Raw genomic sequence first — 12,500 nt, forward strand, 5'->3', positions numbered from 1 at the left:
AGCAGGATAGAGTGTCGGGCTGAGAGAGAGAGGAGAGTCTCCAATCAGTACATCACATCATTGCACTGGGCCATTCGGCCACTCTGCCATCCGTGTCTGTGAGTAAAATGTCATCCCCCCCCCCACCCCCCCATCGCCCTGGGTCCCTATTAGCTACTGTGTCCCTCTAGTGGAGTGGGAGCTAGAGGGGAAGGGCACGGGGAGAGAGAGGGCTGAGAGGAGCGCTGTGTGATGGGATGACGGACTGCAGGGGAAGGACGGGTAGTCGGGTACTTCAGAGTTCTATACTTCTATACCACGTGGATGTTATTAACCACCCGGCACAGCTCATTGCAGCATCAAGGACCTGGTTGGCCCTGTACCGCTGTCCAGAAGGGAGTTGTTGTGCATCACTGACCTTCTGGACAGCGGTACATCAGGGCCACCAGGTGAAAAACATCACGCCACTTGAACAGTTTCTTCCCCAAAGCCACAGCCCTTCTCAATAAACTCCTGATCATTGCACCTTGCACTCTACATGTCCTTGCACTTAGTTAGTACAGTATATTTATTCATAATATTCACTCATATTGGTGCTGTATATTTTGTCTTGAGTATTGTTTTATTGTCGTCTTGCTGTTGTGTGTACTGTAGCTTGTTCAGCATGGTAGAATACCAAGTCATGTTCCTAGTGCACTGCACATGGCGGCTGTGGCGCAGGAGGTAGAGCCGCCATCTAATGATCACAAGGTTGGCAGATCGGCGGTTCGAGCCCTGGTTGGCCACATGTCGAAGTGTCCTTGGGAAAGACACTGAACCCCAAATTGCTCCCAGTGAGCGGGCCGGTGCCTTGCATGGTAGCTTGCCTACCTCGCCATTGGTGTGTGAATGTGTGTGTGAATGGGTGAATGAGAGGCCGTTGTAAAGCGCTCCCCAAACAGAAGGAGAGGGTCCTCTCAAGAGACGCCAACCCAAAGACTCCATGACCTTAGAACATCTGATCACATCCACATGTTATCCAGTTATGTGTTGGTACCATGTGGCGTTCAACGGCCAGGAAATCTAACGACTAGTTACTATGGTCGTTAACGAACATTAAAAATGTTTCATACAACCCTGCTGTACGTATGCAAATACCTCACATCCCCCCTCTCGCCCTCCACCTCACCTTCAACACCTCGTCCCCACTCACCAGAAGAGATAAAAGACGAGGCTGTCGATTGAGCCTCTCGGAAACACAATCTCCCTGTATTCAAACAGAGCAACAAGAGCACTTGATGGACTATGGTCGTTCAGCTATCATTATCCTGGCGGGGAATTCCAACCGTTGACTAGCAGGGATGGGTGATGGAGAGCAGGGAGGGGCCTTCCTCCTGAACAGGCCTGGAAAGGCACGTCGACCTTGGGCTAGAGAGGCGCAGACTAGGGCCTCCTTCACTAGTGAGGCACCTCCTCCAGCAGAGTGGATGAGTGTCTAGCCAGGAGGCTAAATGCTAGACAAAGGCTAAATGCTCTGGCTGCTACAGCTATAGGAAAGAGACCTGTCGAAAAATAGGCTCTGACAACATGGCATGGATTAAACCAATACGGCATAAGTGAGGTCTGGGGGGGAGAGAGAGAGTAGGAGAAAGAGGAAAAAGAAGTGGGAGAGAGAAAGAGAATAAAGGTGAGTGTATGCAAGGGCTCTGAGGAGTCCTAAACTAATAAATATGTTAATAATAAAAAAAACGGGAAAAAAACTGCCACCACGCAAAATTAAAAATTAGTTCAAAGCGAGATGAAATAAGAGAGTCCTGCCTGCGGGCATGTGCAGTGGAGGGGGACACAGCAGAGGAAATGACTTTTGTTCAAGAAGGAGGGGGAAGAAGAAGGAGGAGAAGACGCCGGGGCCAATGGAGAGGCTGTTGACTGGCGTGCGTTGAGGAGCGGCGTTGAGGTGTGGAGACCCCCTGGTCTGGTGCAAGGTGTGGAGACCCCCGCACACCCAGACCACGGTCTCTTCGCCCCGCTCCCCTCAGGCAGGAGGTTGCGTCACTAAAGACTGTGAAGGCCCGACACGCACACAGCTTTTTCCCCACCGCCATCCGGCTCCTAAATGCTGCTGGTGTCCCGCCCTGACCTGACCCCCATCTATCTACCCTCCCTCCACCCCCACTCAGAGAGCTATGGACTGTCTTGACCTGAACACTTGATCTTTTGGCACTTTTTGCACTTCTTATATTTAAGAAGAATCTATTTATTACTTTTTGCACTATGATGTTGGTTTGCACTGTCTTGTCCTGTCTTGTCCTGTCTTGTCCTGTCTTGTCCTGTCTTGTCCTGTCTTGTCCTGTCTTGTCCTGTCTTGCACCTGTCTTGCACCTGTCCTGTTGTAAACTGCACTCCACTGTACCAAACCAAATTCCTAACATGTTTACATGTCATGGCAATAAAGTCTTCTGATTCTGATTCGGAGAGGTGACAGGGCCCCGCATAGAACCATCGTCGAGAGGAGAGGAGGGAGGGATGAACATTCGGATAGGACATTTACAGTGTGGCTGGCTGGAGAGAGAGAATGAGAAGAAAAGGGAGAAAGGGAATTAGGAAGGGAGCCCGTTCTACCCAGACACACCTGTAACCCAGAGAAGAGCTTATTCACAAGACAACAGAGCATGTCAAAGGACAGTATTATTTACCCTGCTACAACAGTGCTTACATAACTGATAGCACCCAAAGCTCTTGGCCTAATACTTTAAACAACAGGTAGAGTAATAGCCTTAGCCTTAATGTCCTTATATATAGTGCATATAAAGCACACAGAAGAGGGGGGAGTAGAGATAAGTCTCTTAAAGAATGGACGGTTATCGAATAAAATCGCTCAGCTGGTAAATTGTCCTTGATTATACACACACACAACACACCCAACCTTGCTGTAGCTTGTTAAAAAAGTGTCGTCATTAGACACTCACGTAACACTTTATTAGGAGCACTATACTAATACTGGGGTAGGTAGGGCCTCCCTTTGCTCTCAAAACAGCCTCGATTCTTCACGGTATTGATTCCACAAGATGTTGGAAACATTCCTTGGAGATTCTGCTCCATGATGACATGATTACATCAGCAATTCCAGCAGATTTTTTTTCAGGTGCACTGTTAAGCTGTTAATCTCCCGTTCGACCACATCCCAAAGGTGTTTCTATTGGATTCAGATCCGGTGACTGGGAACGCCACCGAAGAACACTGAACTCATTGCCGTGTTCGTGAAACCAGTTTGAGACGACTTTTCCTTTGTAACATGATGATGGGTACATCGTGGCTATGAAGGGATGCACATGGTCAGCAACAACACTCAAATAGGCTAACGGCATTCAACCGATGACTGATTGGTATCAGGGCCGGTGCTAGGCATTTAGGTGCCCTAGGCGAGAGTATGATTTGATGCCCCCCCCCAAAACTTTTTTTTTGTTTTAGGGGCGCCACCACCACATTAAGCCACCAGTACTGCCTCATCACCACCCACACATTCAACAGTAAAAATATGGACAACAATGGTTTCAAGACAAAAATAGACAGTAGGCTGAGACATACAGGTGCAACTCAAAAAATGTGAATATCATGCAAAAGTTCATTTATTTCAGTAATTCAACTTAAAGTGTTAAACTTAGATATGATATAGACTCATTACATGCAAAGCGAGATATTTAAAGCCTTTATTTGTTATACATTTGATGATTATGGCTAACAGCTTATGAAAACCCCAAATGTAATATCTCAGAAATGTTTAATATTACATGAAATCAATAAGAAAAGGATTTTAAATACAGAAATGTCAGCCCTCTGAAAAGTATAATCATGCATATGTACAATGCAATGAGTCTATATAATATTTAAGTTTAACCCTTTAAGTTGAATTACTGAAATGAATGGACTTTTGCACGATATTCTAATTTTTTGAGTTGCACCTGTATTTTCATAGAGACATGAAAGTCATAGAGACAAAATTATTTAAAACAATTTTGGGGGGGGCATTTGGGGCATTTGGCGCCCTAGGCGACCGCCTAGTTCGCCTATGCCTAGGACCGGCCCTGATTGGTATTAACGGACCCAAAATGTACCAAGAAAACATCCCCCACACCACCTCCACCAGCTTGGAATGTTGACAGGTGTACAGGTGTTCCGAATAGAGTGTTCAGTGAGTGGAGAGTCTCACAAGCTGCTGCCACCACCAAGGATAAAGATGCTTATGTCCCTTTAAATACATGGTAGAGTAATGACGCCCTTAAAGATGACAGTGAACATGGGAGCTGGAGAGAGAGCCAGCAGGCAGTGATGCATCAGACATGAAACAGACCCATCACACAGGCAAGGTTGGTCACTAATGAGAGAGAGAAAGAGAGACAGAGAGAGGGGAGAAAGAGAGACAGAGAGAGAGAGAGGGGATGGGGGGTGGGGTGCAACATTGTGTGAAAGTGCCGATGAAGACCGTTTATGGATGTAGCAGATATAGGGGTCTATGTACTGCTGAAATTAGCCTATTAATTTGGCTACTAATTTAAATTTATATTGTAATTATGTGAGGGGCACCACTGAGAATTCATAAATAGAGATTGTTAAATTAAGCTCAGGATTTGTTATTTTACAGAATAATTACTGCCAACAGTCAGCCTCGTACCAATAGTTTCATGTTGAAGGGTAGGCCTATGTGATGTATGTCCATCATAAAGATGGAATTTAATGACTATGCTAAGGAACACACTAGGAATTTGCAAAGACGAATAAAGGTCATTGTAACGGCTTGGAGAAATGTGTTGTCAATATTAGAATTGATCAGATTCCCTGGCTTGATTCCAACACACCCTCCTGAGTGTTTTCAGTGGTAGAACTTGTGGTGCTGACAGTACCATGGATGGATCTCTCCTTGGTAGAGAGCAAGCTGGTCAATCATACCGGAAGGGATCATCTCAGTGCCCACTTTGGTAAATGGTAAATGGACTGCACTTATATAGCGCCTTTTCTGCTACTCCAAAGCTGCTCCAAAGCGCTTTACAACGGCCTCTCATTCACCCATTCACACACACATTCACACACCAATGGCGGCAAGCTGCCATGCAAGGCGCCGGCCCCGCTCACTGGGAGCAATTTGGGGTTCAGTGTCTTGCCCAAGGACACTTCGACATGTGGCCAGCCGGGGCTCGAACCGCCGATCTGCCAACCTTGTGATCATTAGACGGAGACTCTACCTCCTGCACCACAGCCGAGAGGATCATTCAAAGAAAGTCAAGGCAGAGGAGCTTCTTCAAAAGTTCCAAAAGAACCAAAAAGCCACAGAAGGGCCACAGAAAAGCTCCTGTTTGAGTTGAGCTCAAAGCTCTTTCATGCCTTTGTCCTGCCAGCCGGAGAACGGGCGCGTTTGAAATGTGCGCTGGCCCTGGCCGCATTCTCGAATGGGCGAGAGGAGGAAAGCTGCAGTGAAATGGAGAAATAAAGTGGTCCAAAATGGTCCAGAAATAAAGACATCACTCCTAAAAATGTCCTCATAGGCATACGCACGTCTGAAACGACTGCCAAAGTCTTTGTTTCATCTAGAGAGAATAGTAACAACCAATAAGTGATTACAATACAAAGCAATGTTGCAAGACTTGTAGCCTAATAGCACATTTAGGATAAAGATAAGTCAATTGCAAGGACTACACACACACACACACACTCTTTCTCGGGGACAGTTGTCAGTGTGTAATGCCAATCGCATTAGATACAATCTGAGTAACACGGCTGTCCCCGGGCACCCTCGTTTCCCCAGTAATGAACGCAAAATTATCTCCGAGCTTATTTACTGACGACAGCAGTAGTCTGCATCCCAGGCTGTTACTTCTGCCTCACCCGTCTCTCTCCTCTCTCCTCTCTTTGCGTTTCAAACACTCCACTCCTCTCCCCTCCTCCTCCTCTCTCGGTGGGCTAGAAGGGATGTAGCCCTTGGGCTTAGCGAAGGCGTTTGTCTGATATTTAATGAAGCCGTAAAGGCTTCTGCACTCGGGGAGACAGTAGAAAGGGGACAGATGCAGGCTACGAGTCAATCCGGGGAGAGAGAGAGGAGATGAGATGAGCCTGCTGTCTGACTATGCACGGCACGGAAAGGGAGAGATCACGCCCAGATCCCCCCCGTGTGTGTGTGCCGTGTCGTAATGCAAGTAGCCTAATGTGGCGGGTAAGTGTGTGAGGCTAATCAAACTCTGGGGAGACAGAAAACGAAAACGCACACACAGGGAAAGGGAGTCTCCTTCTTCTCCGGCTCTTTTAGATTAAATGCTACAAACACTTGTGGCAGAAAGTAAAAAAATACCTTTTCAAAGACCTAGGTATCTGTGGTAAAAACTTGGGCCTACTGCACAAAGGTGTAGAGGAATGTTCCGAATGATGAGAATGTCTGGTATAGCACAGGGAGAAGAAATGGGAATAGGCATTGGAACTAAGACTATGGCTACACCAGAGCGATACGCGAGTAGCCGATCTGATCTCTGGCCACACAAGCGGTTTCACAGTCGCGGAAAGTCTCTCTGGCCAGTGGCCACATGGAACTGCATACAGCGTCATTGAAGTACACTGGGAATGCGCGTGCTGCAGTGACGTGTGGTGATGATGAGGTCAATGGGTGGGAACACACCGGCTAATATCAGAGCCAGATCTACACACATACCAACAGCAATTTAACCATAGCCGTTCCATTTCCTTTACGTTAATTACCAAAACCGTCTAGTTTTCGACCGTTAGTCGTCGGCGGTTTTCAGAAGCTGATCTTTAGTGCAACGATCCAAAAAGTCCTCACATGGAGCAGAAACTAAAGCCTCTATCCCTGCCATAACGCCTTGACTATCTGTAAAACAGGCGATTTCATTACCAAACCAAAACAACAGCCATGACCTCGATTGTGAAACCACAGCGAAAAGGTTAATGCACTTATTACACACATGTGGACCTTACAAGTACTATAAGCTTTTGATATGTGAATGGAGGTGATGTGATACATTGATATATGGATGCAGAGAATAAGTTTCAAGGAGAAAAAAAAGTAGGACTAAGTTTACTTTTTTTTTATGTTTTCTATGACTTTGATGTGAATGCACTAATTATACACATGTGGACCATAAAATGATGATTCACTTGCTTAGTATTCAAATCCAGTGTTTCCTCTATCTGCATTTATTGGTGGCGGGCCGCCACGAATGAATTTCCTCCGCCACAAATTGATTCAGTCCACAAAAACAAACAAAAAAAAAACTTTATATTTTAGCTGATTGATATAATGTTCGTGACGCCATTTGATAATAAGGAGATCTTTCTTGGTCACGTGGCCGGAAATTATATATTGATGACTCAGAGAGAAGGTTGAATCGTAATCATTGTATTAGGCAGATCTGGGTTGCATTCCCATGTACAGATGTTTCCAAGGCAGCATGCTCTGATAAGTCCAAGCTTCAAGCATGGCTACGACATGGCTGGTGCCGAGCCTGGCTGTGGCATAGAGATGCCAAGCATAGTACTGATGTTTGTTACAGCTTATATACAGTTCTTAGAGAGGGAAATAGCTTTACCTCGTAACTTACAATAGTGACATTAGTTCCCATACATGGCTCTATCCTGTGTTCATGCTGCTCTGCTCTTGCTGACCACTGCAGTGAGGCTCCTATGTCCTTTAGAGTTAAACTGGTCTCACTGTTACTTGATATGGTATGTGCCTGCTCCTAAATATGTGTTTACTACTGAGAGTGGGCACACATAACATATGTTTAAGGTTAAACAATGAGTATTGCAATATTTGATAGGCACACAACATTTGCATTATAGTCACACAAAAACGCATCATATCAGCTCACTCTTTTTTTTCCCCATGATGTAAGATTAATTTGACTGGTAAATTATTTCTATTGAAAAACATGTGGTGTTCTTAATAAAGTCAATGACCACATCAGAAATACATTAGGCATCAGTTCCATCATACAAAGTACATTATATGTCAATATAACAATGTCTGGAAGTAGATCTTCAATCAAAGGAACGGCCTTGTGTTTCTGGTAACAAGGAGTGCTATTTGATTCTTTGATGGTCATCAGTCTTGCACGTGTTCTTGCCTCTGTTCACAGCGTTAATAGGTTTTATTAACTTAAGACAATTTTAGCATTATCATTACACTACACCCCTCCTTTTCTTGACTTAAGTCTATAAAATCTTAGGCTCTCCATCAATGGATTGTGGAATTAACCTGCTCAGAAACAGTTGGAAACAAAAATACAGATGTTAAGCATTAGTCTGTTAATTGGGTTATCTGGACTGTTGTTCCCGTCCCTTAGAATTCCTAGAAGAAAGTTTGTAAGTTCATGCCATGAATAGTGTGTGCATGGTATAATTCAGCTGTTTACTGCTGATGACACTGTTAGTTGTGTGCGTCAGTACAATTGAACAATTACGACTACATAAAAGTATGTGTAAGTCTCTCTTGTCATCATCATGTCTCTGTCTTAAATCATAAGAATTAACATTTCCATTGTTTGTCACATTGAAATGTCATTAGTTTGTCTCATTTCTCTTGTTTCATCCGGCAATAGCGTCCTTCAGCATCTGCAACATTCTCTCCCCACTTCTGCAATGGTTAATATAGACCAGATCATCTCGGTCTCTGAGTCCTTTGCTCAATGTCTCTTGATTTCCTTGATTCTGTCAGGAAATAGAATCGACAGGCATTGTCAGAATACATTCCAGGTCTTTCTTGCTGAATTGTGTTTTCTCCATCAGAAATGTCCTCCTTTGATGTTTCATAGAGTCTTAGAGTCTTAATGCGTATTTCTCTGTTCACTAAATCAATCAAAATGTTATATGTCTGCTGAATCAACACAGATTTGCATGATAATTTCAATATGAGACAAATTTGTCTATTTGTTGTATGTTGTAGCTCGATGTGTGTGTGTGTTTGGTTACAGGAGCAGTCTCCGTTCTATTAATAGCCTAGGGTCAGAGTTTTAACACTCTCGCCCTGTTGTGAAGCTTGGTTCAGAAGGTTGTTATTCATTTCATTCTTAATGATAACATTCTGCATGCCATTCATACTAGTTTGCTTCCCATGATGTTAATAGACATGCGGTTTTAGTAATCAATTATGTTGATTGAAACTTCTCTTAGAGTCTTTTAAATATTATGGCCAAATCTTTTCAAACTTAGTTTTCCTCAAAGTGCTGTGCTTTCAATCACGTATTTAAGGTCTTGTCCCTAACTTAATACACAATAAATACACAATAGACTTCTGCTTTGTTCCTTACAAAGTTCAGAATCTCAATAAATCCTAACTCTCAGTGTTTTGACCAGTCACACCGTCTTTGACTATACAGCGCCTTCTATTCAAACTATTTTAATTTAGTACTTTCCAATATCAATACATCTCCTTTTTGAAAAAAATTTAGATTCGTTCTAGAACAGCAATTCAGGTTACAGCAAATAATCACATTGTGTTATAATGCCTTACCTGTTTCGCTGAATCTAGCATCCTGTTCGTTAGAAGCCATTTGATAATATGTTCGTGACGCCATTTGATATAATGTTCGTGACGCCATTTGATAATAAGGAGATCTTTCTTGGTCACGTGGCCGGAAATTATATATTGATGACTCAGAGAGAAGGTTGAATCGTAATCATTGTATTAGGCAGATCTGGGTTGCATTCCCATGTACAGATGTTTCCAAGGCAGCATGCTCTGATAAGTCCAAGCTTCAAGCATGGCTACGACATGGCTGGTGCCGAGCCTGGCTGTGGCATAGAGATGCCAAGCATAGTACTGATGTTTGTTACAGCTTATATACAGTTCTTAGAGAGGGAAATAGCTTTACCTCGTAACTTACAATAGTGACATTAGTTCCCATACATGGCTCTATCCTGTGTTCATGCTGCTCTGCTCTTGCTGACCACTGCAGTGAGGCTCCTATGTCCTTTAGAGTTAAACTGGTCTCACTGTTACTTGATATGGTATGTGCCTGCTCCTAAATATGTGTTTACTACTGAGAGTGGGCACACATAACATATGTTTAAGGTTAAACAATGAGTATTGCAATATTTGATAGGCACACAACATTTGCATTATAGTCACACAAAAACGCATCATATCACTGATTAAAATATATCTGATCCTAGATCAGCTCTATAATGGATGTTGACTAAAAGTGCACCTAAATCCACAGCCCATCTCTCTCTAACCGCTGATCCAAAATCAGATTAATGACATTAAACATTCAGTTGACGACGTGACACAAGGGCTCCTGATTGGTCTAAATGTGAACTGTGGTATTCTGTGTACAGGCCACCGTAGTGACATCAGGTCAGGTGGGCAGGTTACGACGAGACAACAAGAGACCGGTATTGTAGAGCTTACAGAGCGAGTTAAAATAAAGACACTACATTGAAATACAGAAGGACTCACGTGTATGTTTAATAGAATAACACGACATGGTGTCAGAAGTCCTGTAAGTGAGTGTTAAGAGTTAGATCGGCCGACAAGTGTAATTTAAGCTCGTGACGGTGAGAAGGGAGAAGAAAAGATGGATGCTAATGCTAACGCGGGAGCAGCTGCAGTCCAGGGGGGTATTCCATCAACGTCGCTAAAGGAAAATCCTGGCTTATTTTGGATAACTCTCGCGAGACTTGTCAGAATATGCCTGGATATTTTTAGGAACTCTCGCGAGACTTGTCAGACTAAACCTGGATTTTCTTTTAGCGATGTTGATGGAATACCCCCCAGAGAGCGGCGCCAGTTTCAAGTGCTACGTTCAGCATCCAGCCTCCGGATCAGCCTAGCATCTAAAAGATACAAAAAGCTGATCTAGCTAGCTAGGTGCACAAATAAGCTACAGCGGGAGAGCCATCAGCATCGGCTAGCTGTGGTGGTGTATCAGCAGACATTAGCAAGTCAAAAAACGATTCTTATGTGCCGTCACTTTAGCAACGACACAGTGTCAAGGGGAAAAGAAGGGGAAACGATTTTTTTATTGACAACGGAATTACATGCTGGAAAAACATGCAGACACAGACAATAAGAGACACACGGGAGAAGTACGGGAAAACAGGGCTGATGTGGGTGTCATCAAAGGTAAGAATTTGTTTTCTTTAACTCAGCTGATACTCAGCTGTTTACCGAATGCTCCATCTGACTGTGATTTTACTTCTGTAATTATTGTAATTCGTATTATATTATAGCTGATGATCTTTGTGTGTCTGTATGTGACTGTTTATATTCTGTATTTTCATTTAAAAAAAATTGGCCATCCTCTAGTTTTGGCTGAAATTACGTCGTTGTTTTGAGCGCGCGTGCACGCGGAAAAAAATTTGTGGTCAGGGCTACCCGCCACCAATGTAAAAATTCCTGGAGGAAACACTGAAATGTATTGATTGTAAGTCGCTTTGGACTAAGGCGTCTGCTAAAGAATGTAAATGTAAATGTAATACGATACAAACCCTTGCAGAGTTTTCAAACGCTTGAAGGGTCAGCTCGCGAAATCGCACAAGTCATGTAGCCGCGAGGCGCAAATGTTATCAAAGCGTTGCGGATTCAGACGAATCCACCTCCGTGCAGCCCAGGCCTAAGTACTACACACACCTGAGCTTGGAGGGTTAGCTCATAGAGTATCATATGTCCTTTTTCAAAAAGTTACCTATGTTAGCCGGAGAGAAACTGTGATCCGTGTCATCCGGGTGTGACCCATCCTACCTAATAAACCTGACTTGAGCTTCCGTCGACCCTCAAAATAGCATGAACAAGGCTACTCTTTCTTTAGCTCGTTTGTTAGCCAGGCTCACGCCGAGAGTCTCGTACAGCAGTCTATTTGACGAGCCCCGGCCCTCCGTTCACCTCTGGACACTGTGATTGGCTGCTGGAGAGAGACGGTGGCCTCACAACCTCCTGGTGTCAGGTGGAACCCCAGGGCAATTTGGAACATTAGCCAAAATGTCCTTTTCCAGAGTGGTTCTGGTTGGGCCCTTCAAACTGTTCAAGAAACATGGTGAATAGAAACATGGTGAATAGAAACATGGTGAATAGAAACATGGTGAATAGAAACATGGTGAATAGAAACATGGTGAATAGAAACATGGTGAATAGCTCCTAATTCCTAGGTTCTGGGCCCTGGACAGTCTGGACGGATTGTATGGCAGCTGCTGGACTGAAAAAATCAGGTGTAGTGCTGAGGCACAAACATTTCAAGCCTGCAAACTGTGACACTTTAAATAAATGTGCAATAGCACTATTGTGCAATATGACAACCCTAGTCGTCTATCTGTACAGTATAGTATAGTGGATTGTGTACATAGCCTTTATTTATGTAAACCAGCTCCTTCCCTTCTTGTGAAAAAGTTTTTTTTTTTTTTTTTTCTTTCCTAGCACCAGGGGAGCCACCCCTCCTAAATTTCGTTGTTTGGTACCTGTACTGTAGCAATGACAATAAAGACCATTCATTCATTCATTCATAATTCTGCCAGACTCAGGGTTGCTTCTCCTCTGGTGCTTTCGC

General features: G+C 43.8%; 1 protein-coding gene across 2 annotated transcripts in view; it reads right to left on the minus strand.

Annotated features, from left to right (window-relative positions):
* Positions 1 to 12,500, minus strand: part of suclg2 (succinate-CoA ligase GDP-forming subunit beta) — a 114,001-nt gene that overhangs the window by 61,418 nt on the left and 40,083 nt on the right. The window lies entirely within an intron of this gene.

Source organism: Nansenia antarctica (genome assembly GCF_963989245.1).
Source record: "Nansenia antarctica genome assembly, chromosome: 15".
Taxonomy (NCBI): domain Eukaryota; kingdom Metazoa; phylum Chordata; class Actinopteri; order Argentiniformes; family Microstomatidae; genus Nansenia; species Nansenia antarctica.